The sequence below is a fragment of the Quercus suber genome, unplaced genomic scaffold, assembly GCF_002906115.3.
Source record: "Quercus suber isolate HL8 unplaced genomic scaffold, Cork oak 2.0 scaffold_164, whole genome shotgun sequence".
In the NCBI taxonomy this organism is placed as follows: Eukaryota; Viridiplantae; Streptophyta; class Magnoliopsida; order Fagales; family Fagaceae; genus Quercus; species Quercus suber.
In genome coordinates, this window is record NW_027069625.1 from 460,349 (window position 1) to 465,022 (window position 4,674).

Here is a 4,674-nt window from a genome sequence, read left to right on the forward strand (position 1 = left end):
AAGAAAGTTGAAAAGTGGGGAAAAAGGGGGTGTGATTTTTCTTCCCTAGCATCCCACGTATCCCACCCCAAATTATCCACTCTCCTTATTTGATTTTGCTGCCCCAAAATTCTTCTCGTTATCTTATTTTCCTGGCTGCAGCAGACGGGAAGTCCAGCCTCTTTCTCTACTTCTTTTTCCTCTTTCTTTGTTCTTCTTTCTCTCTTCTCCCTTTGCTCTTACACGGCAGCCTTCCCTCTCTCACCAAAACAATATATCCCTCTCTAAAGAAGGAAATTAGAGAGTTAACACTAAAATTCAGCTTCAAATTTTTGGGGATAAGTAATCAAAACTTCATTTGTTTATTTCTACTTCTTTAACCTCCATCCTGATTTTATAGGCTGAATTATGATTCTGTTTTAGTGATTTAAAATTTTGATGATTTTGTGATCAATTGAATGTTTAATAACATATTTTAGTATGTTTGTTATCGGTATAAAAATACCCAAATGAAATTAAGGCCTATTGCTATTTGTTGATGATTTTGTAAGAATATGTACTGAAGCTGTCTCTGTGACAGATTTGATGTTTACAAAAAGAAAAATATGTATTAAATCATATTCTATAAATTTGGATGCTAGGGTTATTTTCTATAAAATCTAAGACATATATGGTTGTTATGGAAGTGGTCTCACAGAATTTGGATGAACATAAAAATAATGGTTTAATTTTTAAGTTGCAAGAAATTCTGTCAGGACAGATTTGAGTGTGCTGTCTTGTGTGATTTTTAGTAAATCATGGGTTTATTCTTTGACTCCAAAATTTTTATGGTTTATACTGGACATACAGGGGAGTAGTTATGTAAAATTTCAGGGCAATTGGATGTGTGGGCGGCCCGTTTGTATTTTACAAATGGAGCATATTCTGCTGAAATGAGCAGTGAATAACATATGCTATGCCTAACTTTGAGGATTTAATTCTATAGCTAGGTTGAATGTTTTGAGCTATAATTTAATATGCTTATCTCTTGGTATGTTTCGATCGTAGATTAATTTTGTGTAACTTGTTTTGAGGTCTAGTACTCAAATGAAGGGTTCTAAACCATGTGATGGCTGTATTTATGAAGCTGTTATGTCCGACGTGTTGTATGTTACCATATGAATGTATATAGTTACATGACCATGCTTAAAGGATTTTATGTTATGCATGCATTATTGCCCTAATCTCAAATCATCTTTTGAAATGAAGTTGGTTTTTTTTAAAGATATGAGATTAATGTGAGAATGTTGGTTCTCTATGATTAGTACATCATGTTGTATGATGAATATATTTTGTGTTTGTGGGAACCTCTTTGGGGTGTGAGTAGGATTTCATTGATTTTGAGAGATAGGCTCTGAGATGAATGAGTAAGATATGAGAAGGAGTAATAGATAGTAATAAGCTTTGATTTTGGTTTAGGTGTTACCAGCCGTCAGGTCTAAGCTCCTTCGACTGTAGGCTCTCAGTTCCTCTGCTTTCAGGTAAGGGATAAGTTATATGGGCATTTGGTAAGTCATGAGGTTATTTTAAAGTATATTATGCATTAAAAGGTTTTCGATTAGAGATATGACATGTAAGCATTATCAGACAAAGATATGTTCGTGAAATTTCGAAAACCTTACGTATATGATTTAAGCAAATTAATGCTATTACTAATTCCACGAACATGATGATTAAAGAAAACAATAGAAATGCTATTATTGTAAAATGTAATGCAAACTATGAATTTCAGTATGATGAATAAGTATGAAATGTTTTCGGGTTATGTCCTCTGGTGATCTGAACTCGGCCAGTAGGGGTTAATTACTGGCTTTCCATGAAAAATGTTATCTATTTGGCCATTTAAAGTAGAGGAAATGGGGCTGGCCGTAACTCTGGGCCATTTAAAGTAGAGGAAATGGGGTTGCCCGTAACTCTAATCTGAATAAGGCATTCTCCCCAATGTGTACAGACGGCGGGGGGGAACAAAACCTTGAGGGGATGTGCCAGCAGGCCTCCCAAAGAGGACAGTATCATGCACACGGGGGCACCCAAATGTGATGAGGCCTTCTCTGTACAGACTTATTAGATTTGGACTAACCAATATGTTATGAACAGCTATGTTATGTTATTAATCATGAGGGAATTATTTTGTTTAAATGCATTGTGAAAATTAAAAGCTCTCATGAAAAGAAGAAGTTTCGAATGAAAAGAAAGCTGTTCATTAAAGATAAAAGTTCTAAAGTTCTGTTATGCTGTAAAGATAAAATTTATTATGAAAGTACAAGTTATGTTAAGAAGTTATCTGATATTTGTTTTTCTTTATGAAACGTTAAGTTTCATGATTATGAAAGTTATAATATTTTATAAGAAGAAGTTTATGAATGAAAGTTTTATTATTATTTAAGATGCTTCCAATTTAAGACAAAGTTACCGATTATCCAAATTAAGTTAAATGATTATTTTGTAATGAAAATATATACGGTGACTTTGTGAGAAATGAAAGAAATTCAATCCGAAGGGTTTTGATAAAATTATTCTGATAAGGAAAGGGAGAACAACTATTTTCCTACGAAAAGCGTATAAGCTATTATTATAAATAGTATAAAATACTATGCATGAAATGATGTTCTCCTATCCGAACGTTGATAAAATGAAATAAATTGATTTACATGCATCCTTATTAAATTCTCATATATCTTACCTTTACTGAGCTGTGTAGCTCACCCCCTTCCACTGTTTCAGTTAGCAGGTTTTATTTTGGAGCAGAGGGAGCCTTAGTCGAGTTTTAAAAGGAGCTAGTTTTCATTTTATATGTATATATCCTAAATTAGTAATATGATGTTTAGATTTGTAGCATTGTGTATTTTAGGATCTAATGAAAGTGTATACCTTAAAGCATTAAGAGATGTATTATGGGGAATTTAGAATTTGAGTAATTGGTGGATTATGTTATTCTTTGAGTACAGTGTAGATGCTTTGAATGTCAAGTGAAAAGTTATATCATTTAAGTAAAGAAACAAGAATGAAAATAAAGAGGAAAGCTTTTGTAAAAGCTTTTCTGAAAGTTTTGTAAAAGTTAAGTTGGTTCTTGTTAATATTAGGTTTAAGCTTGATATTAGCATGCCGGTCATTGTCACAAATCCGGGTATCGGGTTTTGGGCGTGACAATAGGGCCCAGGGTTAACTCTCTTCCTGTGTACCAAGCTTAATTCATTTGTTGGGCCTTGGGTTTTATGTTGGGTTTTGATCCAGTGGGCAAACATGGGTCACCTGGGTCCAACACTCCCCACAAAATTAATTATGAAATTAGGCTAGGATGTTACAACATAGTCCTTTAGAGAGCTGGATGGTAGACATAGCATAAGCTGAAATGACTTAGGCCACTGATTTGATAAGAGTTGCTCTACCAGAGGAAGACAATTTTTTGCTTTTCCATCCACTAAGCTTGCTATATATCTTTCTTTAATATATCTAAAATCTCGATTCCTACTCCTAGAGAGAAAGAGAGGAACACCAAGGTAGGTGGTGTTTTGGGACAAAGTATTTGGGCCCCAACTACATATTACTTGATTAATAAATTGAGGGCTCACCCCTTTAGAAGGGAACACCCAGATTTTTCCATGCTAATTAACTACCCTGACCAAGAACAAAATTTCTCCAAGCAGATTTTGAGGGTGGCTAGCTTAGAGGATTTTTCCTTGCAAAATAAAATGATATCATCAGCATAATAGAGCTTAGAAATGGGAGGAGCAGTATTGAACAGTTTAACACCAGATAGCTTCTTTTGGGAAACTTCCCTGTTCATAAGCCTTAAGAGAACTTCATTACCCAGTATAAATAGATATGGCAATATAGGGTTTCCTTGTCTAAGACCCCGAGAGGGGGAGAAACTTGGGCATTGGCCCTCATTTAAGAGTAGTGTAAATTCAACCGATGAAAGGCATTGATGAATGAGACTAGCAAAGTTGCTGCTAAAACCAAAGGCTCTAAGAACCACCATCAGAAAGTTCCATTCCATTCTATCGTGGGCTTTTTGGAAATCTAGTTTGATACCAAGGTAACCCTTCTTCTTCCCTGTGTGTTTGAAACTGTGCACAATCTCATGAGCCAGAACCACATTTTCATTGATCCATCTATTAGGCACAAGGGCCACTTGGGCCGGATCCACCATTTTATTTAAAAGCGATCTTAGTCTATTTACAATAATATTCGATATCACCTTGTAGCATACATTACATAAACCAATAGGACGAAAATGGTTAAAGTCATGTGCACCTTTCTTTTTTGGAAAATCTCCTCAACCCTTTTTCTTTTCCCATAACATCACGTCTCTCTTCTATAAAATATTAAAAAACAATACCTCATCTCCTTCTCTCCCTTATTTATTTTCTTTTTCCTTTTAATAATCTCACTTGATTCCCTCTTTCTATTTTCTTTTTTCTTTGCTTGCCCAAAATTTACCCCTGATAGATGTTCTTTCTCTTATCTTTTCCTCTCATCTTTCTCTCAACGGTTAATGGCTTGATTTAGATTTGGCTGATGTTTTATGGTGGATCCAGTGTGGCTGGGTTAAGGCCATTGAGTTTTTTAGGGTTCTTTTGCGAAAGAGATGAGGTTTTTCTTTTTTCTTTTGGCTAACAAACATTGAATGGAGACGAGACTTTGAAACACTTA

At 34.7% G+C, this 4,674-nt stretch overlaps 1 long non-coding RNA gene across 1 annotated transcript; it reads left to right on the plus strand.

The window, feature by feature from the left end:
* Positions 1–1,070: 1,070 nt before the first annotated feature.
* LOC136069343 (uncharacterized) lies at positions 1,071–2,960 on the plus strand. The gene is made up of 2 exons (XR_010630586.1): positions 1,071–1,499; positions 2,743–2,960. It is a non-coding gene; the product is annotated as an uncharacterized LOC136069343 (long non-coding RNA).
* Positions 2,961–4,674: the final 1,714 nt, after the last annotated feature.